The following is a 25,266-nucleotide window of genomic DNA, read 5'->3' on the forward strand; positions in this document are numbered from 1 at the left end:
CCAAAAATAATCAGATCAAAATATGTTGTGGAAAGAAATTTACAACAGTTGCAAGTTCATATTTTTTGATCAAAATTGCAGGGAAAACTGTGTATTCATTGCTCAAACTTCAAACATTTACATTGCCAATAAATTTAGACCATCAACAACCTCTCTCACACATGAGAATGAGGTTTTAAAATCATTTAAACTCCCAAAAACCAACTGCAACCTTTCTAACTAACTTTTGAACCAACTTTGGTTGTTTTACACATGATTACTCACTTGGTTTACATAACAACTTTTGACCTCCCTTGTGCTATGAAACTAGTTAATATTTATATTATATGAATATGGTCTTTTAAGACCTTATGAAAACCAAAACACAAATAAACTCATACATTACCCCTTTAAGCCCATACATGACTCCTTTACACTCGTATGCCCAACATGGCATAGTTTGACCTCCTCATTACAAAACCTTTTATTATGGACTCATATCGTTTTAATAGCCTTGATTACATCAAAGATGGTCATTTTTTACCTTATTACATGAAATAGACTCAAAACCATTTCCTTTGTACCATCTGGACATCATTATGCTATGAGGACCCATTAGGTGCTCCTGCATCAAAAAGCTACCTTTTTCCTAGATTTTGTAATCAAAGTATGTTGATATCTACTAGTTTTTTGGCTTGATAATCTACGGGGTAGTTTTTTTTTTAGGTTGTGTAGTGAAGTATACTCTGCTTCCTTTATCTTGGGTGGTTTCCAACTGGGGTTAGGGTTAGTTTCATTTTAGAGATGTCCCTTTTTGAGTTTTTGGGGATGTTATTTTGTGATGAATACTAGCGCTATGGTAGCTGCATTTTCTCAAGGTTCTATTTCAGAAGTTTTACATCTAACAAGGAACTTTTATATATCTCTCTTTGGTAGCTTATTTATATAATTCTCCATGGAATGTAAATATTGTGATATCAATATGAATATAGAAGGAGTTTATTTAAATTGCATCTCTATTTCTCAGTTTTCTTTGGCTTTTCTAGTTCTTTAGTCTTGTTTTTTTTTCATATGTATATATATACTATTATATCATATTTTCAAAGATTTATTTATACTATGATATATTTTTTCATATATATGTACACACACACACACATATATATATACACTTATATATATATATATATATATATATATATATATATATATATACATGTACATGTATACATGTACATGTATATATATACATGTATATGTATATATATGTGTGTATGTATATATGTGTGTGTAAATACATATAGATGTATATGTATATATACATATAGATGTATATATATAGATACACACACACACACACAGGTGTGTGTGTGTGTGTGTGTGTGTGTACATATATATATGCATTTTTATGATATCATAGTATCTCATTTCTAAGGTTTTCCTTGGCTATTTTTTGTATGTCATTATTCTTCTTCAGTTGTTAGATTGTCTAGATTTTGTCAATCATGGGTGAAAGGGTCTAATATGAAGTCAAAGATCGTTAATTTTTTTTGTTTCGAGCATTTGGCGTGTTAGTTAAATAAAATGGTGGAATATTATTTGCATGGTCAGGAAAGTTGGTTTTTGTTGTATGCATTTCTTTTAAGAGCATGGGTTAATTAGGCGACATCAGTAGATGAAATTATGTATTATCTATTTTAATTGTTGGCACCAATGTGCAAGATGTGCTTCTGGGAAAATCTTAGTTAAGAATTGTACATTATCTTTTCATCTTAGTTCAAGCTATCAAGGTAGTAGTATATTGTTTGATATTTTTAGAAACACACAGTATGGAGTATGAGACTTAATTATTTAATATATGTCTATTGAGGAGGTAAAATGGTTACTTTTAGAATGATCAGAACTTCCTTTAAATTGTAGTTCTGGTAAAATGGTAAGTGTATAGATGTCTTAAAGTTATTCTTCAAGTAATATATTTCATGAATTTCTCTTAGTTAGTACCAGAATATTATGAAAGGCTCTATTTTGTAGTAGGAAAAAGGTGCAAATTATGGATTTGGATTACACTAATGCTACACTAACCGATGAATTCAAGATGTGTTTTGAACTTGATATAGGATCTTGTGGATCGAGAAGTTTTAGGTATTCTACTCATTGTTTAGTGGGTGTATAGATGGTTTGGAGGTAGCTTGATAGCTTTTGTTAGTCTCTTGCACCAAATGTATGGGCTTTAGCATTCAGTCTTGGGTTGTATCATCCGGTTGGAATCATACACTCATTTGTTCTAAGCTTGGCAATATTAGCTTGATGTAATTATGTTTAGTTTTTAAGATTTTCTGAGCTATAACCAAAGATTTTCTTCCTGGTTCTTTCCTATCGATATGCTATCTTGAACCAGGGCTGATGTAAACTTTTAACTATTGATAGAAATAATATCTCGGCTATGGCCCCTTATGTATAAAAAAAAATTTAAAAATTATTATTTTCTAAATTAAATAAATATTTTCCTTATTTAATTGGTCTCACTTCTTCTATTAATTAAATAAATCTTCATTTATTTAATTAATTAATTACCTTTTTCCCTTCATGAAACATGTCATTTATCTTTTAATTTTCTTCTAACTACCCCCTTCATATTTTATTATTTTTCCTACCTACTCTTTAATCTTAGCCAACCTTTTATTCTTTTCACCTCTTAATCCTATCCCTCCATTTTCTAAAGTGTCTTTTATATAAGAGGATTCTTTTATCCTTCTAATCCTAATGCATTTATTAGGCCTTCTTGCAATCAAGTGACTTTACAACCATAATCCATCCTTTGTTAAGCTCTTGTGCACATATAAAATCTAAGAGCAAATATATCAAACAAGATCAATGGAGATAGGAGACAATGTAGATCAAACCCTACTTGGCAAGTGAATGGTATTATTGTTTCAATTTGTTGATTTTGTTGTTCTTAGATATCTTCATTGATATATGGTGAATAATTTGTTAGTTTTCATCTTCTCATTTAGATTTTTTAGATTTAGTTTTTACCTAAACCCCTTGCTGGGATTAACGAAGTGGTATAGCTGTTCAAAATCAAAAAAGTATTATTGAAGGCCCCCTTTTTTCACATTTCAATTTGGATTTTCTAAAAATTAACCTAAGTAGTGTGCTTGCAAGTGGGGGTGATTATTCAAACTACTAATGCTTTTGTTGCAAGGGTAATTTAGGTGTGTCTTTGAATTTTAATTATTAGTCTAATTAGGGTTCATTATTTTTATTTTTGGGTTAAAGAACTTGTTTAAAGTGTTTGGTGCTTTTGCACATTTTATGTTGAACCTTAAGGTGATAACAAAAGTATCATCTCCCGTCACCTTCCATTGGACCTTGGGTGTAAGAGAAATTATTATTACTTTATTTGTTTAGGTAGGAGGGCTTGTCTCTCGAGTATCCCATAAGGGAGAAAGAATGACCTAAGTGGTACTTCTTTAGACCGCTATATAAATGAATACATTAGGCAAAAACTGCAACAACTTGGTGAAGTTGGCCTATGCAAGAGTTTCCCTCAGTATCCACACTTGTGTGAGATATGTAAAAATCCTCTTATGAGGACTGGGATAGATTCTTGAGTGGATCACCATCGCATTGATAGGCACCAAGGACTGTTGAAGTTCCCCCACTAGGCACCTTTTATTTTACAAGTCAAAAATCCCTACATTTGATGGTTCAGGTGTGCAGATCATACCCCATAGATACCCCTCATGTACCCACTTAGGACGAGATGGGAATTTCTTTTTTATCTTTATATCTTCAAGGTAAGAGAATCAGGTATGTCAGAGAAGTGAGTGTTGTGGTGGGGGGGGGGGGGCATTGCTACCAAAATCTCTAGTTGTCGGCTTGTTTGAGGTATTTCTATGTCGTGGGGGCCCCATTGAATGGTTTCTCTTTCCAGCCTAGGTTGTGAATGCTTTCAAGTGTCTTCAATTTGTGTTATGCCAGTGGAAATATTTTGAACATACACAAAACTTGACAAAACACCTTCAGACGTTGTGTCTTCATTGTTTGTTGTGTTTTCTTGCCACAAGACATTCAACCTTAGGATCTACTCACACTCAACAATTGCAAAAAATATGGGACAGATTACAAAAATTAATCAGAAACATGTATGCGTTAATTCAAACCATGTCTATATTAGAAAAATGTGTCTACATCAAATGAAACTGCATTTATGTTCAGAATTCACATCTATGTTGGGAAAAATCATGTATTTGATGATTAGAAAACTTAGAGAATATTGCATAAATTGGTTAAAACGTATCTGTATTCTCAAATGATGTTTATGCAGCATATTACCGTGTCTGAGTTTCCTAAAATAGCGTATGTGAGTTCAACAATTATCAACAGTGAGAAAATTAGTCTATGCAAGGCAACATCACGTCTATGTTTCATAAAATTGGAAATTGTCATTATCAATTTAAAACACATCTGTTCATTCAAAAACTGCATTTATGTTGGTTAAAACTGTGTCTATGAACTCACAGTGCATTTTTGTTTTCAAATCAAAATAACTTCTAAGGCAACTCTTCCTAGAGCTTATTTTTAGTCAACCAGTCTTTATTACGACTTTGACACTCATTTTTCAGTCATTTGCAGTCCCTCATATACACTTTTCAACTAGAGTCAAAAGGTTGCTTTGTTGTTCTAATCATATCTTGCAAACATACTACAACATATCACTAAGTAGTTCCTGCATCAGATCTATCATCTTACGGTCCCATTTGGTCCTCTTTAGTCAAGTCATCTTACATCATCAAGAGATCTATCATCTCTTTGGAAGCCACACCTTACTTTAGATCACATATCTTGGACTTACACTCTTAGACATTGCAAGACAGCCCTATATTATTATTCCATTTCATATCCCTTGTTGTCTTCCATAGTCTTCATATTTTCTTCCACCTTTTATTTTAGCCAAGGTTTAATTCATGGTTGAAACTCATTCACAAAATTCTAAAAGGGAAGCCAAGTAATCTCTAATATATCTCAACATGAGTACCTATGAGTTTGATGGAGATGAATTTTATAATCCACAATTTTTTGACAATTGTAGTAATCCATCATATTTTGAGAATAATAATGACAATGGTAATGATAATGACTCTTATCACTTCCGTAGATGTTCAAGAGACTATCATAGATCCAAGGTTCAATAGAATGGTTGAGGAAATCATGAGAAGGGACCATCAATATTTCTTGCAATTTATGGCACAAAATCAAACAAGATTGCCTCATGATTTTGGTGTGTCACAAATCCTAGAAGAGGATCCAAATCAAGTAAATCAAGCAAATCAAGCAAATCCAAATCCTAGAGGACATAATGGCGGTAATAGGAGAGAACATTTCATGCCTAAGTCACCCTCGTCCTTATTTAAAAAACCAAAAGTCACTAACACTCATGCTCAAGCCAATTTTTCTAGAAACTCTCATGAAAAACCTTGTGCTCGTCCTCTCACATGGAGGAGAAAGGTTAATATACATGCTCAAGATAACACTCATGATCATACCAATTCATACAACTATACCCAATGGAACATTCAAAATCATGACACAAGGAGACCCTGTGTTAGATTTGCGGGCAATCCTAAAGATCATTCTTATGATAGCTCCTATTCTCATGGTCATGACATGTATAATTGACCTAGGCCTAGCACTCCTCATTATAATACCATACCATGTGGCCCATATACTAGTTACAATTATTTTCCCCCTCCATATGAATACATCTATGATCAATACTTGACATACATGCATTACATTCCTGCTTCGCCAAGTGGCTCAGGCATGGGACCAACTCAAAGAGAAAAGAAACCACCTGAGAATGACTTTCAACAATAAATCAAGGATTTGCAAAATAGAGGGTAGATATGCATGCACCAAAATAAGACTACATGATGAAGTATATATGTCCTTATCCATTCGAGAGAAGTATACCAATGCCTCAATTTCCTCTACATTTCCTGACACCAAAATTTGACAAGTATAGAGGCAGGGGAGATCCTAAGGCAAATATAAGAGAATTTTTCATAGCATGTATTGACGTAGAAAAAGAGGAAACATACTTGATGTGACTATTTTCACAAAGTTTAGGTGGACAAGCTATGGAATGGTTTTCATAACTTCCACAAGGAATTAAATCACAGCGGGATTTAGTAGAAGTTTTTTTACAACACTTCTCCTACAATATTGAAACAAATGTGTTAGTAACTACTTTATACAATACCAAGTAGAAAAATGGAGAAGCTTAGCTAGTCGATGCTCTTGTGACACCCACAAAAATAAATGGTAGAAATGTTTAATCAAAATGTTAACAAGGACATTGGATATGAACTAAGAAAAGCTTGTTTGTCTACCTTTAAAGAAGTCATTGAAAAGGGATTGGCAACTAAGAAATTCCTAATCGAGCAAGGTGCCATAAAGCTATTTAAGGATAACAAAGAAGTAAATGGGAAAGACAAACCCCATTTTTGGAACAAAACTAACAACATAGTTAATGATGGGATAGTATATGCGAACATGGTAAAACCAAAAATGACTTTCCATGGTACAAGTTTATCCAATTCCAATAATCAAGTGAGTTCTCAAAGGCCATCAAAGCCTTCAAGAAAATTCACCCCATTGCTAGAGTTGATTGAGACAAAATTTAAGAAGTTGGTCACAAACAAGCTTATAATTGTTGGGAAAATGGTGTCTCAACCTTGTATTTACATGAGGTTACTATTTATAGTAATTTTTCATTTGAGCATGAAATGGTGCAAAATTCTCCCCAAAGCTTCTAGTTGGCTAGATAAGCATACTGGTAAAGCTTCATCGCAAGATCATAGCTAGTTTTGAAGATATTAAAGTTTTCATTTTGGAGGGACCTGTGATGAAAAGTTTGAACTTAATTTTGAGTACTTTAGACCCTTTGAAATTCCTTGAAAAGTGGGTGTAATTGGTGCATAATTTACAAGGTAATAGAGCACTTCATGAGCTTTCTAATGCTTCAAATGGTTCGTCAATTAGACACATGGTTCACAAGTTATGGCCTCTAAAAGTTTGGACTCCTGAAATAGGAAATATAAAATGCATTAGACACATAAATGAGTTGTAAAAGGGAGGGACATGTGTTGGTGTGTGTTTTGACATGTCATAAGGCATCTAGATTGGAGATAAGGTCAGCTATACTTTATTGGGTGGTTTTAGCCCATGATTTTGTAATATTGTTTGACGATTTCTTGTATTGTATCTCCTATATATATGAGGTGTGTGAGATAGAGGTTGTGCGTAAGAGTCTTATGGCTATTGAGTTACCTTTGAATCTCTTATTAGTGGTACTCATGTAAAGATCTTTCTCTACAAGTATCTTATAATTTGTTGTTGATTGCCGAATAATATATTGAGTTGTTTTTGGAGTGTGGGGTTTTTCTCCCGAAAGGGTTTTCCCCACGTAAATCATTGTGTTGTGGTATGCATAATATTATGTTTGTTTTTGTTTAGTTTATGTAACTATTGTAACAATCTATGAAATTTTTTGCATTAGTATCCTCTCAAGATTAGTGTAGGAAGTTGTTACACTACTTAACTTCTTTACAAGTGGTATCAGAGCCTCGTCACCTTTAGTTCAGTTGTAGGTTATTGGGTTTTTTGAAATAATTCATATTTGAGTGGGAGTTTGTGCTAAAGACACTTTTTGATCTTGTTGCGGGAATTTTTAGATGGCAAGTTCGTCAGGGTGAATAGAGGTGGATAAGTTTAATGGAAGTAATTTTGAGATGTGGAAGTTGAAGATATGTTAATAGATCAAGATATGTGGGATGTTGTTGATGTGAATTTTTCAAGACCTACAGTTCCTATTGTGACTACTCAATATGATACTATGGATCATAAAGTCAATGGTCTAATAAGACTATGCTTGGAAAAATCCGTTCTGATCCATGTCCACGAAGAGAACTCTGCACATAAGATATGTACTAAGCTTAGTGAAATGTATCAAGAAAAATCCTTATTAAATCAGATTTTCTTGAGGAAGAAATTGTATTCCTTGAAGATGGAAGAGGGTGGATGAATTGCAAACCACCTGGAAGAATTGCAAACCACCTGGAAGAATGTAATATGTTGGTGGCCCAATTGGTATTTGTTGGTGTTAAGATGGATGAAGAGGATAAATATCAAATATTTCTTTGTTCTTTGCTTGATTAGTGGGATTCTCTTGTTGTGGATATCATTAGTACTTCTGTTGTTTTAAAGTATGGAGATGTGGTGGGTTCCCTCCTTGGTGAAGAGATGCGGAGGAAGGTATCCATCAATTTGAAGGAATCCCTAATTGTTCATGGAATACCTTAGGAAAAAGGCAAGAAGAATGAGAAGCATAATAAATCCAAGTCCAAAGGGAGATCAAAATCTCCTGGAAAGTCCAAATTCATCTACTTGAATTGTGATAAACCAAGACACAACCATAAGGAGTGCAAATAAGAAAAAAAAGTATGATTCTGATTCTGAGTCCGAGAAAGAAGATGGTGATGCATTCATTGCGGCTTTGGCTACTCATGTGGGTAATGATGCATGGTTAATTGACTTAGGTACATATTTTCATATGACCTCCATTTAATTTTTGAATATGAAGAATTTAATGGAGGTAAGGTGTACTTGGGTGATGATTCACATTTAGATATTGTTGGTCATGGCAAAATTAGGATCAAGTTTCTTGATGGTATAATAAAAAGGATTGGCAATGTGTTGCATATCCCTACATTAAAATGAAATTTATTATATATGAGAAAATTGATAGATGCGGGTGTGTAGGTAGTCTTTTTTGATGCAGGATGCAAGATGATTAAGGGTGCTATGGTGATTGATAAAGGTGTCACCTTCAACACTTTGTATATGTTGGAGGAATACACTATTGAGTGTAATAACACTTTTGTAAAAAGTAGATTTGTGGATGCTTCATCAGAAGATTTGAGGGTTTCACCTTCAATGAATGGACATGGATTTTGGGTAGTTAAGGATGCTCTTTCTTTTGAAGAAAACTTATCTACAAAGAAGACTATGTTATGGAACCAGAGACTAGTCCACATTGGAGAAAAGGGTCTAAGGACCTTGAAAAATAAATACCTTATTGAAGGTTTAAATGATTGTAATCTTGACTTTGTTTTCTGTGAGCATTGCATTTATGGAAAATAAAACCGCGTTTAGTTTTTCTCAAGCTCTCACAAATCTTGTGGTGTTTTGGATCTTATTCATTCTAATGTGTTTGGTACTGTAGATGTTCCTTCGATTGGAAAATCCATATATTATGTTTTATTTATTCATGATTTTAGTAGAAGGACATGGGTATATTTTTTAAAGAGTAAATCTAAATTTTTTAGTCGATTTAAAGAATTTAAAGCGATGGGTGAGTTGGAGATTGGAAAGAAACATAATTTTTTGAGGATTGATAATGGTGGTGAGTTTTTCTCTAATGATTTTAATAGATTTTGTAAAGACTATGGCATTAATAGATAAAAGACAACTCCATATTCTCCACAGTATAATGGAGTTGCATAAAGAATGAATAGGACACTGATGGAGAAGGCTAGGAGTATGCTAAGTGGTGCTAGTCTAGAACAAAAGTTGTGGGTTGAAGTTGTTGCCACTGCTTTCTACCTAGTTAACAAGTATCCTGCATCAACTCTTGTTGATAAAACACATATGGAAGCATGGTCGGGTCACAAGCCTTTATTGGCACATCGTAGATTTTTTGGTTGCAAGGCATATGCACATGTGCCAAAGGAGAAGAAAACAAAGTTGGAGAACAAAGCTATGAAACATATCTTCATCGGATATAGTTATGGTGTGAAAGGATACAAGCTATGGGACCCTATTGCACAAGAGGTAATATATAGTAGAAGTGTTTTTTTAAAGAAATGAAGTCTCCTTCTGTTACGATGCGACTAGAATAGACTAAACAAGAAGATGTGATTCAATTTCCTTATATTCCTAAAAGAGTTGAATCGAGACCCCTAGATAGACAAGAAGTTGAGGAGAGCTCATCTAGCTCTAAATCTTCAGAAGAGGAGGAAGAACCTTCAACTCATCTTGTTTGAAGGTCTACAAGACATAGATAACCACATAAAAGGTCTTCACTTGATGATTGGAGATGTATTTTTGCTTTAAATACTAATGTGGATGAACCTAGATCTATAGAAGAGGCATTAGGTATGAATGATGTAGAATCGTGGAAGATTGCTATGGAAGAAGAAATGGCAGCTTTAAAAAAGAATGATACATGGGATCTTGTACCATTTCCTGAAGGACGCAAACCTATTGATTGTAAATGGGTATTCAAGAAAAAGATTGGTTCAAATGGAGGCATTGAGAAGTACAAAGGAAAATTGGTTGCAAAAGGCTACTCTCAAGTTGAGGGTGTTGATTATGGTGAGATATTTTCTCCTATTGCAAAAAAGGCATCCATTAGATTTTTTCTTTCTATTGTTTCTTCTTATGATTTATAGGTTGAGAAAATGTATGTGAAAATTGCTTTCCTTCATGATTATTTGGAGGAGGATATTTATAGGACATAGCTAGAGCACTATGTGGTGAAAGATAAAAGTAATTTGGTCTGTAATTAAAGAAATCTTTGTATGACCTCAAGCAGAGTCCTAGGATATATGGTACCATAAATTTGATACATATGTGTTGAGTTTTGGATTTGAGCTTTCTAAATCGGATCTCTATGTTTATTATAAATTTGATGGTGATTATTTCTTGTACATTGCATGATATGTTGATGATATGATTTCATGTTAATGTCTCAGCTCACTACTAAATTTGAAATAAAAGCTCTTGGTGCAGAAAAGCAAATTCTTGGGATGGAAATTAGAAGAGATAGTGTGAACAAAAAGTTATGGGTATGCTAGAGTAAGTATGTAAATTTAGTTTTGTGGAGGTTCAACATGCAAGATTGTAGACTATTATGTGTTCCTTTTACAGTTGGAACAAAATTATCTATTTCATATTTTCCTACATCGTCATCGGAGATGGAAGACATGAGAAAATTACCTTACTAAAGTGCAATTGGAAGTTTGATGTATGCTATGGTCTGTACTAGACCAGACATTGCCCAACCAGTGGGATTTCTTTCTAGATATATGTCTAATCCTAGTAGAGTTCATTGGGATGCAGTGAAAAAAGTCTTCAGATATTTGAAGGGTGTCTTAAAGCATTCTTTGTTTTATCATGGTAATTTGGTTGGAGATGTTATTTCCCTAGATATTCATGGTTATGTGGATTCAAACTGGGTAGGTGATATTAATAGCAAAAGATCTACTATTTCTTATGTGTTTACTTTATTTGGTGGTGCAATTAGTTGGATAAGTAAGCGATAGGCTGAGGGTGCTTTGTCTACTACTAAAGTAGAGTATATGGAAGCTACTCATGCTTGTAAAGAAGCCATTTGGCTTAGAGACTATGTTCAAATATTGGAATAAAACAAAGAGCGGTGATAGTTTATTGTGACAGTTAGAGTGCAATATGCCTAACTAAGAACCTGACATTTCATGCCTGGACCAAACACATTGATGTTCAGTATCATTTTTTAGAGATATGGTTGAAGATGGTAGGGTGAATATGGTTAAGGTATAAAATTTTATGAATGTTGTAGATTCTTTAACTAAGGCTCTGAGCAGAGAGATGTTCAGATGGTGTTGTGAGTCTATGGGCCTCGTGGCCCCTAGCAATTAATTTATTGTGTTAATAGTCCCTTTTCTCTTGCAAGGTGTTCAACAAGTGTGATAATGTTGGGAAAATAGTGTCTCAACCTTGCATTTACATGAGGTTACTATTTATAGTAAGTTTTCATTTGAGCAAAAAAAGGTGTGAAATTATCCCCAAATCTTTTGGTTGGCTAGACAGGCATACCGGTAAAGTTTCATTGCGAGATCATAGCTAGTTTTAAAGATATTAAAGTTTTCATTTTCGAGGGGTACGATGAAAGGTTTAAGATTAATTTTGAGGACTTTAGACCCTCCAAAATCCCTAAAAATTAGGTAATTTACAAGGTGATAGAATAATTTGTGAACTTTCTGACGCTTTAAATGGTTCGTCAATCAGACACATGGTTCACAAGTTATGGCCTCCGAAAGTTTGGACTCCTAAAATAGGAAATATAAAATGCATTGAACACATAAGTGAGTTGTAAAAGAGAGGGAAACATGTTGATGTGTGTTTTAACATGTCATAGGGCATTTAGATTGGAGATAAGGTCATTTATACTTTATTGGGCAGTTTTAGCCTATGGTTTTGTAATATAGTTTGACGATTTCTTGTATTGTATCTCCTATATATGAGGTGCATGAGATAAAGGTTGTGGCTAAGAGTCTTATGGCTATTGAGTTACCTCTGAATCTCTGATTAGTGGTACTCATATGAAGAGCTTTCTCTACAAGTATATTATAATCTTTTGTTGATTGTTGAATAATATATTGAGCTACTTTTGGAGTGTGGGGTTTTTCTCCCAAAAGGGTTTTCCCCACATAGATCATTGTGTTGTGGTATGCATGATATTATGTCTATTTCTATTTAGTTTTTGTAATTGTTGTAACGACCTGTAAAAAAAAATTCATTATTCTCCTCTCAAGCTTAGTGTAGGAAGTTATTCCGCTACTTAACTTCCTTACAATAACAATACCAGACAACCCACCTTATGAACCAAAAGTGAAACCTACATGATGGAATGATAATGATTTGTGAGTATCACAAGAGAAAAGGGCATAAGATTAGTAATTGTCATAGATTGAAGAACATCCTACAAGATCTTATTGACAAAGGAAACATAGAAGTTGATGGTCAACCTTCCAATGAGGAACATGTGATGCTTAAGGAACCATTTCCTAAACATGATAAGAGAAAATATAAACAAATTGTTATCAGTATTTTGGATGGTGTTGCTTTTTTCCTAATATCCTTAGATTTTCCATTTTATTGGATTGTTCCCTGTCTGCAATTAAATGGTTTCTAAGGGTTTAGGGTTTAATAATTTCAAAATCATTTGGTAAAAAATCATTTATGTCATATTGTCTTAAAGAATCATTTGTTTGTCCATTACCTTTTTCACTTAACTAGAAGGGTCACCACGTTGTTAAAAGGGGTCATTTGAGCTTTAGGCTTAGGTGGGCTTTATTAAAACTGAAACACTTTATATTTTTCCTAAAGTCCTAAGTATATCTCTTAATGTATGCATTGGGTTCTTAATGGTCGGGTAAGTCTTATTTGATCCTACGGTTGTCATGATACCACAATAAGAAGTCGCACGTTGAATACTCATCGTGACTCAGCGAGAAGCCGCTAGTGGCGGGGCCAGTCACAGATCCAGTGATGGCAGTTAAGTGCTAACAGTCAAGTGATAGAAGTTAAGTGAAAAGGAACCTTAAATATCGAGCAGTAAGGATATGATCTAAAGGTTGTTGCTACACCGCAATGAAGAGTTGCACGAGTTTTACTCTTTGTAGACTAGCAACAGAATGGTGGGCTCGGCCAATGTGAGCAGCCCAGGTGTTTTAAACGGTTAACAAGTCCAGGGGAAATCAACGATTGTCACTATACCACGATGGGAAGATGCTAGTCCTTTACCCTTTGCGGATCAATGACAAAGGGTAGGCGGGTGATTGAATGGTGGGCCCTCTTCAAAGGCTTAAGTGATTAAAAAGTGTGCTAATTCTACATGATCTAATAGTTGTCGCTCGACCGCGATGGAAAGTTTCTCAAGATTTATTCTTCGCGGATCAGTGACTAAAAGGAAAAGCATATTGAAGACATCTTTTTGGTCTATTGGAGCGGAAATTTTGAAATTTAAATGGATTAATTGCACAGCATGTGGCTCCATTGATGGTAATTAATGCTCATTTTCCACTCAGGTGCCTTCATAAAACCTTTTTTTGACATTTTAATTGCAAAAGGCATTCGAGAAGATTAGCAGAGACAAGGTGCACAGTTTCTGTGAATTCTCAAGCGATGAGTTATTATGTGACTATGGTTTGCAATTTTTGCTTGTGTCGATATTGTCTGGTGCTAGAAGTTTTGATGGGGTAGTTTGAATAACAAAATTGAAGTAAGGTTAACTTTAGATTTTTAAAATGGCACCGCAAAGAGAATTTAAGGGAAAGGTAGACTATCAGGAGAGGGCTATCTGTGATGATTTTCTGGAACAATTGGTTTAATCCACAAATAGTGCTACCAAGATAAAAGAACTTGTGCCTAAGTCTCCCCACCTATAGATTGGTGATGGTTTATATGATAAGGGATGTTGGCTAAGAGATCCCCAGATAGGCATGGCAGGTCTAGGTCTATTCAAGGTAGGGTTTGGTCAATAGAATGCACCTGCTCCTACAAATAACATATGGGAACAAGATGTTGGGAAATTGGTGGTCCCTGGGGTTTTCATGGATATTGATTTATTAACTCAAATTGCAAAGACTTGTGATCCCATCACTAGGATTGTGAGGAATATAAGTGGAGGCCCCCTAATTGAAATTACAGTTGATGAACTTAAGAAGGTATTCCGGATAAATGAAGCCTCAAGTTATCTAGAGCCATTGATTTCGAAATGCTGAGAAAGGTTTATGATCCCTAGAAGGATCATCTTAGGAGTGGGCCATTGAAGGAATTTTTTGCAAAGATAGAAGGACTAACATTGGTAGGCCCTAGTATAGCAGAACCTTTCCCTATGAATTTCTTCATCTTGAGGGATAAGGGTATATATTGGTCTTTGTGTCAAATTTTTTGAGAAGATGCAGAGAATGCCATGCCCACTCATTACATTCTTATGATGGCACAAATTCTAAACCCATCCATAGTGGTAGCATATGACTTTGAACGCTATCTTGCAAATGTCATCCATGAGGGTTTAATTGGGATCAATAATAGCAAAGTGGATAGACCTTTTGGCTAGTATTTAATGTTAATGCATACGTTTTTGTTTAAAGGTGCAGAGTATTTTGAAAAAGGTATTGACCTATTGAGAGAAAAGGATGGGGAATACATGTCAATCCAATTGTGGAGTGCAGATCTATCTTGGGACAGGGAAGGTGCTAGTTATCTGAAGTTTGAGATATATTTTGCATCTAAGCTTAGAATTCTTCTATGTCAAGAGAACCCTAGGATCCCAAAGGTTCTCCTTGAATTCATTAGACCCAAGGAGTTTGCAGAAGACATTAAGATTGTGCACAATTGGGGTGACATAATTTTATATCATGTTTCTACTATCTTTAGAGTATATGGTTTCAGGGGAACCCCATACTTGTTCCCCTATCAAGTCCCCTTGAAGATTGGTATTGCTGAAATTATAAGGCGGATTGGGGGTCTCCAAGAAGCAGAACTGACAAATAAGGGAAGAGGGAAAATCTTTCCAACTGTCACCATGGCACATCAATTTGTTATTACCAAAGGGGGTTGGCTACATTTTGAGAAATTCCTCCAGCCATACAGATTGCCAATAGTAGTGGCCAGGTTTGCTGATCCTGGAGACTTCTTTAATGGTATGTTCAGGAAGAAGGTCAGGTGTTAGGCCAAAGTGCATCAATTCCACTTCCACAAAGATCTAATAAGGAATGAATTTAACTTGGCAAAGCAAGAGGTTGAGAAGGGGAAAATGGTTAGTATTCAAGAAAACTATTGATTTTTTTCAAAATTTTGATAAGAATTATGATCCATTAAAGAGTTTCCACTCATTTGAGGAAAAGATTAAATTTTTGATAGATTAGGATGCCATGCAAACTTTGAATGAGGAAAAGGATGCAGTAATGAAGGCAGACCTTGAGAAGGCCAAGCTCATCTTGACCAAGCCTATGTTTACTAAAACTGTTCCCCCTGGAGAGTATGTAATGTACAAGAAATCGAGATACAATGTAGTGATGCCTAAGGGGGATGAACCTTCCACATCAAAGGGAAAAATTCCAATGGAGGATATTGTTGAGTCACAAACCTCCCCAAAAAGGCAAAGGTTGGAAAAAGAGGCCCAACCAAGTAAATCTATGTATTCACCTTCTCAATCCCCATTACATATAGGTGATGACCAGGCAGTTGTTGAGAAATTAATGCAACTAGGAAGCCTGGGGGAGATTTCATTTACTTATGGAGAATTGCAAGAAGGAATGCCAGAAGAGCTAGTAGGTGCCAAAGTGGACCTGACTACTGAAGAATTTGCAGCCAAGGAGTTGGATTCATAGGGAGATTGTGAGAAAAGTTTGCTCAATGGATCTTAATTGGTTTAAACAAACTCAATGGACCTCAAGGACAAAGTTTTGAGTCTTCCTTCTAGTTGTAATTCCAATTGTGGATTTCTAGTTGCTCAACACCTCATACATCCCTCAAACAATCCCCCAATGTATTATCACTCCTTCCTTGCTCAAGCTCACAATACCTTTCTCCAACCTTGATGTCCCCTGACTGTAAATTGACCACCTCCTATGTTCCAAGAAAGAGGTTTAAGGGCTATCCATAGTTTTGTTCATGGTTTGAAGCTTCAACCTTGTCTTGCTCTAGGTTACTCAAACCCACCATTGCTTGGATTAAGTCAATAATGGAGTTTATCCTACTACAAAGGATTTTAGATGGTTCTTACTGAGTTTTAAAATGACTTTCAACTAACCTAGCAAGTCTCCTTAACCTTATCAAATCGGGTTAAACATTTTTTGTGAAGTAGGCCTAAAAGGCTAATAGCCCGTGGAGGGCTAATTGGCACTTTTTGTTCACCCAACCCAACGATGGGAAATTCCTCCAAAAAATGTATCTTGGTTGATTTTTTAGAGGTATAAGCTAATATATTTTCATGGTTTAGCCCTCAATCAATGCAAAATGAGGACTGTCCACTATTTATGGCACTTTTGTAGGGTTTCAAGAGCGTTTTCAAGCTTGCTTTATTAAATACACTTCTCCTTCACAAACCAAGGCCTAAAACTGACCATTGGGCTCTACCACACCTTGGAGATCATTTTTAAAACACTTTCCACTTGTCATTTTGCCAAACACTTGGCACACTAGCTGTAAAAGATGACAAAAACAATCATTTTCACTGTTTTTCTGACTTTTCACTGTTATTTCTACACAATGGAGGGTTAGAACTTCTAAAATCCCTACACCAAAGCATATATAAACCTTTTAATAACAATTAACTCTTCCTTGAACAAGTATGGTGAAGTGTTCATGCATATAAGGTTTCAAAGACAATCTTGGTGCCAAAAACCAATATATTTCCCAAAACAGAGAGTTCGCTGCCCCTCACAAATAGTGACACTTTATAATGAAAAATGGATCAATTTTGGAGATCCATTCCCTTCAAAAAGCTTCTAGGATAGGTGCAGACCTCTATCCATATTTATTTCAACACTTGGTGCTTAGAATCCAAATTTTGAGCATTAAGGAAGAATATTAGCCAAGTTAGACAACTTGCCTAATAAGTGCTCAAATTCATCTTTTCCATCACAACTGATAGAAAAAACTTAAAATACAATATGTAAAAAGGTCCAACTTGGTATCCAAGGTTCATTTCTGCTTGGTTACCCATGGAGACCAAGTGTTTCAACCCATTTTCTTCAAAACCCCAGTTCAGGGGCAACGAACTGGCAAAAACTAAAAGATTTTTTTTGATAAACTAAAAAACAGTAAAAACCCTAGCACAAAGAATGAAAAAACCTTCATAAAACCATGTCATAAACTCCCATGAGAGAACAGTATGGAAATAGTGCTCTGTACGGACTGTTACAGCAGATTAAGCTTAAAAAGCATGAAAAATAGTCATATTTAATAACTTCCTCTTGCCAATACAAAGCCCAACCTATTTACAATGTTTGAAGTGTCCTTATATAGGCACACTCAAACCATTTCAACCATTATGGCATCCATAACTACCTTGTAGAGTGATTTTACAACTTTTCTCACTTTTTGTCAAAATGTTGCTTGACAACATTGGCAATTTTTGACTCTTAGCGCATTTTTGACCTACAAGACAAATATCTTCCACCCAACCATTTGAGATGGTGTCAAATCAATAAATACACCTACTCCAATTCCTTTCTAGGCTTGTTACAAGTTTTTTGACACATTTTCACTATAATGCCATTTTTGGCTTACAAAGCACTATGGGCCAAAACTGGAAATAAAACTTGAGAAAAACTATCTAAACAACTATAAGATAAACCTAAACCATAAGGAAACCTAAAAAAAACACTTGGACTCTTAAAATAGTCCTTTATTCAATTCTTGATCCCATCAGGATCAAACAAGCCAAAATTGTGAAGGTGCTCCTGCACCATACTCCCCAAAATTGAAAAAGTTCCAAGTCCTCTTGGAAATGATACCTGCAAATCATATAGGCTTCATCTTGACCTTTGGCATTTACTTGTATTTGGCTTCATCATGCATGCCCAAATGAAAATCTCCTTCCTTCATCTTCACTCTAGGCCTTGTTGCAAAAATCAACATCCACCATAGTTGTAGCTGCTCACAAGGTGTAAAGGACACCATCAACTGCCATTCCAGTAAAATCTCAGTCCAAGAATAATTCCATGAATAGATATGAGAAATATCAATGAACTTCATATCAAAGTGAGGAGAACTGCTCATTTGTGGGGACCAATATAGGTGCTTGGTGTCATGCTTCAGGAACCCAGGATAGAGCATTGTTCCCATAAAATTCATGACACCTTCATAAAGACTAATACCAATATGATAGTGTTCATGCATGGAGACCTTTGTAGCAACATAATGATTAGTAACAACTATATTTGTATTCGGCCTGCCAATAGGCTTCTCAAGTGCATGTGACCCTTGTACCATGTCTTCTTCTTGTCCAATCTGCTCAACAACTCCATCATCAGGATAAAGACTATGTGCTCCATCCTCATTGGTCTCTAACCCTTTCTCATCCTCAAGAACCTTTGCCATATAAGGTTCCTCTTCAACTCTTTTCTTCTCACTCTTCACTTCAGCATGCATTTGTTGCTCAAAGTCACTAAATGGACTGTCTACCTCTTCAACTTCACCTTCTATGGTACTTAGGGTCACTTCTTCCTCTAAACCTCCATTGTGTACTACTTCACCATCTACTTCTTCAACATCTTCCTCCTGGTGATTCTTATGCTCAAGGAAAGCTATTCTCTCAACCAACCCTAGGCTTCTTGGTATACGCCATGTAGGATCATCTTCTTCCCTCATAGAGTTCAAGGTAAAATTTATGCCATCCTTAGAGAATTGATAAACATTCCTATAAGCATCATACATAGCGCAATTGTCATATTGCCATGCTCTTCCCAAATTCAAATGGCAATCTCTCAAGGGCATAATATCAAATTCCACCATCTCATAGTAAGGACCAATATTGAAATGAACAACAGACTTCTCTAAGACATCAACCCAATGATCATCACTCAAACCAAATGCTTTGTAAGGTGACTCATGAGGGATCCTTGATAGATTCAGCTTTTCCACCATTTCTAAGGAGACTATGTTGTCAAGAGAACCACTATCAACTATAACCTTAGATACTTTACCCTTGCATTTACACTTGGTTCTAAAAATGGCTTGTCTTGGATCATATCTACTCCCCATGTTGTTAGGAACTTCTTTCTTCAACTCTCACAACTCACAACTAACTACAAGGATCTACTTCCTTGCTCTGATACCACTATGATAGGGAGATTGTGAGAAAATTTTTCTCAATGGTTATTAATTGGTTTAAACAACCTCAATGGCCCTCAAGGACAAAGTTTTGAGTCCTCCTTCTAGTTGTAATTCCAATTGTGGATTTCTAGTTGCTCAACACCTCATACATCCCTCAAACAATCCCCCAATGTATTATGACTCCTTCCTTGCTCAAGCTCACATTACTTTTCTCCAACCTTGTTGTCCCCTGACTGTAAATTGACCACCTCCTATGTTCCAAGAAAGAGGTTTAAGGGCTATTCATAGTTTTGTTCATGGTTTGAAGCTTCAACCTTGTCTTGCTCTAGGTTACTCAAACCCACCATTGCTTGGATTAAGTCAACAATGGATTTTATCCTGCTAAAAAGGATTTTCAATGGTTCTTACTAAGTTTTCAAATGAATTTCAACTAACTTAGCAAGACTCCTTAACCTTATTCAAATCGGGTTAAGCATTTTTTGTGAAGTAGCCCTAAAAGGCTAGTAGCCCATGGAGGGCTAATTGGCAGTTTTTGTTCACCCAACCCAACCATGGCTCCAACAAACTTATCTTGTTTGATGTTTTAGAGGTATAAGCTAATAGATTTTCATGGTTTAGGCCTCTGTCAATGCAAAATGAGGACTATCCACTGTCTATGGCACTTTTGTAGGGTTTCAAGAGGGTTTTCAAGCTTACTTTATTAAATACACTTCTTCTTCACAAACCAAGGCCTAAAAATAACCATTGGGCTCTACCACACCTTGGAGATCACTGTTCAAACACTTTCCACTTGTCATTTTTTCAAACACTTGGCACACTAGCTGTAAAAGATGACAAAAACAGTCATTTTCATTGTTTTTCTGACTTTTCACTGTTATTTCTACACAATGGAGGGTTAGAACTTCTAAAATGCCTGCACCAAAGCATATATAAACCTTTTAATAACAATTTAACTCTTCCTTGAACAAGTATGGTGAATTCTTCATGCATATAAGGTTTCAAAGACAATCTTGGTGCCAAAAACCAATATATTTCCCAAAACAAACAGTTCGCTGCCCCTCACAAATAGTGACACTTTATAATGAAAAATGGATCAAGTTTGGAGATCCATTCCCTTCAAAAAGCTTCTAGGATAGGTGTAGACCTCTGTCCATATTTATTTCAACACTTGGTGCTTAGAATCCAAATTTTGAGCATTAAGGAAGAATATTAGCCAAGTTAGACAACTTGCCTAATAAGTGCTCAAATTCATCTTTTCCATCACAACTGACAGAAAAAACTTAAAATCCAATATGTACAAAGGTCCAAATTGGTCTCCAAGGTTCATTTTTGCTTGGTTACCCATGGAGACCAATTGTTTCAACCCATTTTCTTCAAAACCCCAATTTAGGGCAGCGAACTGGCAAAAACTAAAAGATTTCTTTTGATAAACCAAAACATAGTAAAAACCCTAACACAAATAATGAAAAACCTTCATAAAATCATGTCACAAACTCCCATGAAAGAACAATATGGAAATAGTGCTCTGTACGGACTGTTACAGCAGATTAAGCTTAAAAAGCATGAAAAACAGTCATATTTAATAACCTCCTCTTGCCAATACAAAGCCCAACCTATTTACAATGTTTTAAGTGTCCTTATATAGGAATACTCAAACAATTTCAACCATTATGGTGTCCATTACTACCTTGTAGAGTGATTTTACAACTTTTCTCACTTTTTGTCAAAATGTTGCTTGACAACATTGGCAATTTTTGACTCTTAGTGCATTTTTGACCTACAAGACAAATATCTTCCACCTAACCATTTGAGATGGTTTAAAATCAATAAATACACCTAATCCAATTCCTTTCTAGGCTTGTTACAAGGTTTTTGACAAATTTTCACTATAATGCCATTTTTGCTTACAAGGCACTATGGGCCAAAACTCGAAAGAAAACTTGAGAAAAACTATCTAAACAACTCTAAGATAAACCTAAACCATAAGGAAACCTAAAAAAAACACTTGGACTCTTACAATAGTCCTTTATTCAATTCTTGATCCCATCAAGATCAAACAAGCCAAAATTGTGAAGGTGCTCCTGCACTGTGGATCTTGTCATTAAATAGGCTAGTGATGAATTTTTGGTCGATGACAATTTTGTAAAGTCAAGAGCCTTTCTGCAATTTGTTTGGAGGAAGCATATGGGGAAATTTAAGGAAAAGTGAACAATCCCACAAAGATACATCTTCTCTTGAAGTAGAAATAAAGCAGGAGATGTGTGAGATTTTGCCAAGATCTAGAGGCAATGGAAAGCACAAATAAGAGAGAACAAAATAGATGATAGAAATAAACTGTATTCTATCAAGATGAAAATACTGATCAACTGGATCATCAAGTGTTACATATAATGAATATGAGCATTCTTATATAAGCAAGGCTAGGGATATGTGAGCACACAAACATGACACGTGGCTCAATAAGAAACAAGGGTAGGTAGGAAATAGGTGTGGGTCAGTAGGAGAAATAATATAATATTCCACATGAGGTGGAATGTAACAACAAGATAAGATCAACACCATAAAAGCTGGAAATTCTCCTACACACGCTATCCCAATGTAGCACAAACACCCAAGTGTCTCATACCCAAACTACTATGAAATGCATTTCCTAGGTAAACTTAAGTAAGGTGTAATAATATCCAAGATGAATAATTATTTACACCAACAAGATGCTAAAAGAGTTTGAGGCAATTACCCCTAAGGAAGGGAGAAAATTGATTGCAAATGTTGGAGTGTTAATTCTTTGAGAATGGGACATAGTCGATGCAATAATTTTTGAAGCAGTAAGGAAAGAAACCAAACCCTTAGAGGGAATAACTTATAGTGATGACCATGCAGCCCTAGTAATGTGGTCACTTAAAAGAGAAGAGAATAGAAGAAGGGGAGAATCCTGGGGATCTGACTACTCAGGGGGCATGATTGTAAAGAGAGTCAGACATATAGGGGTAATTGAAGCTGCTAGCACAGCCTTAAAGTTTGCTAAATTTGGAATGGCAGTGGCTGAAAAGGAAGAAAAAGAGAAAGCTAATCTCCAAGCAAAACTAGAGGTAGTCCTCAAGGCCTACAATGCAGAAAATCTTGAGATAAATTCTAAAGATAACATCATTGCAGAGCTGAAAGGCAAATTGGAAGGACAGTATCAAAAGGGTGAGTCTTCCCAACTAATGATTTCTTCTTCTCCGGCTAGGCCCCCTCCTTCCCCCATGACTTATGGCTTCCAATCAGCTGAGAACATTCAAGATGAGATGGAGAAATTGAAGCAGGCTCAATCAATTTTTGCAAACAAATATGAGGAAAAGGTTAGGGGTACCATTTTTAAATTTGCCGATACTGTTGGAGCAACAGTTGTTTATATAAACATGAAAAGAATATTGACTCTTTTGGATTCTTTGAAAGAAGAAAAGGCTACTTTGGAGCCAATTTTGGATAAGTGGATTTCCAGAGAGGTGGACTTAGAGTCCATATATTCTTTATCCTAGGAAGAAGTAGGTGCTAGTGATACTATCAAACCTACTTATGAATTAGTAAAAGGTTTGTCTAGGTTTGTAGCAGAAAGAGTCAACATAGAAAGGAGGGAAAACTTGTACCGAAAAGAGTATGCAAATGAAAAATTTGAATTGTTTCCTGGAGGTTTTTTAAGTGTCAGTAAATTGAAAGATAAAGAATTATGGCTTGGGGACATAGGTCATAGGTTATCTTAGAGAACAAATAACATTATAAATATAGATGATACTTCTTTATTTATTCAAACTATTGAAGAAATTGAGAAAATAAAATCATATTTTGGCTTTTTGGAGAAGGAAGTCAAATAGTTAAGGGGAACATGGAAAAGTTTGAATAAACTGAAGCAAAAAATTATTAGCTTCTCTTGGCTTGATGATGATATATTCAAGGTATGGGAAAGAAAATATGTTTTGAAAGAGACAGAAGCACAAAAAGATCCCACCAACGCTCCAGCATGTGGCGGTTCATAGGCAACCTAAAGTGGTTAGTTCTTGCAACAAATTTTTTGGGTAACTAAAATTTTAAAGAATTGAAGACACCTAGCATCTGATCTTCAAATATTGAGAAGTTAGTTGGCCATTTTCCAGTTGGACAACTAATCAGTTATGCTCCTACTTCAATTGTATTTTTGTAATCAATGTAACTTTTGGGGGGAATTATGGTTAGGATAGGAATATTCTTCTAGGGAAGTCTGAAGCTTCTTGCATCCAATTTTCATAAATGGATACCAGGACTACCTAGAAAAGGATCGCAGAAATTTTGTATCGAAGCTCAGGAAAAATATATGCAAGCTTTTGTTCTGGCATTTGGAGTCAATTTTGTGTCTATGTAAAATTTTGGTGAGAGAGCAATATATAATCAGATTATTTTTTGAGCTCAGATCTGTGTTGTCTTTGTGTTTGTGTGTTGGTTATCATTTTGATAAGATAATCAAGGATTGTTTAGTTAAATGATTTGCAAGGAAAATGATGGGAATGTTTTAGGTCTTTTCCTCAAGGAGGACAATTAAATATACTTAATTCATCTTCATTGATAATCAGTAAATTTACATGAATTTGATGACTGGGTCTAGCATAGGTTGAGATTTTATATATATCAGGCATATATAGATTTAGTAGATCAAAGTGGTGATATGTATGTGAATTCTATTGTCAAATTTTAACTTGATTTTTATGACTTTGAGGCCCAAATAAGGCACTGGTTTAAGTTGATAGTGTTCATGACATTCTTTGTGATCCTTTACAATGAAAATAAATCTTTCGTTTATGTTCGGTTACACTAAAGTGAAAAGGTATGCAGAAATTTGCACTGGTTTTCTGTAAATCATCTACTAAATTGTGAGAAAGTAGTCATAAGTAGGTATACCTACCTAAGCTTTGTCAAGCTTGAAGTGTAGGAGGTTTCCTTGTAAAACCTTGTTAATTGTTGTCTTGTTTCCTATTCTTGTTGTTTTCTTCTTTTGTGAACAGAGGCAAAGGATTTTAGGGAGAAAACAAAGTAATCAAAAATTGAGACCAACAAGAATTGGTGACTCTGCTGGAGACAGTCATAATACAAGTCTTATAATGCAGATCAGTGCTCATATCGCATAAAATTGTTCAAATCTAATATCTCATGATCTTTGTGAAAGATTACCAAATCTATGTTTACTCGTGTCCCTGTAATAGTCTTTTTCCATTATCACATTGCTCAAATCTTTCTCTGTGAGTAGCGTTCTCATTCCGCAGTCTCTTATGAGTGAGTTGTTGTGCTTAAAATGTTTTAAAATTCCCAAGTAATTGGGTGGTGACTCTGAAAATTAAAAAAACCAGTGCTCTTGAATAAATCACAGATCACTTCAAGGAAGTTCACATAATGCAGAGAGGAAGGAACACCAGGTCTGACATGAAGAAGAATCCTCAAGAGAAGTTGTAGGGAGGATTTCCTGAACCGGTCTGGAAAGGCCAAAGAGAAACAACTATACATGAACTAGTTAATGCTTCATGGAGACAAAAAGGCAGCCATACAGGTAAGTCCTCTGGACGACCAGTGTATGCAAATTCTAATACATCATCTCATGATTCT

This window comes from Cryptomeria japonica, chromosome 4 (assembly GCF_030272615.1).
Source record: "Cryptomeria japonica chromosome 4, Sugi_1.0, whole genome shotgun sequence".
Classification (NCBI taxonomy): Eukaryota; Viridiplantae; Streptophyta; class Pinopsida; order Cupressales; family Cupressaceae; genus Cryptomeria; species Cryptomeria japonica.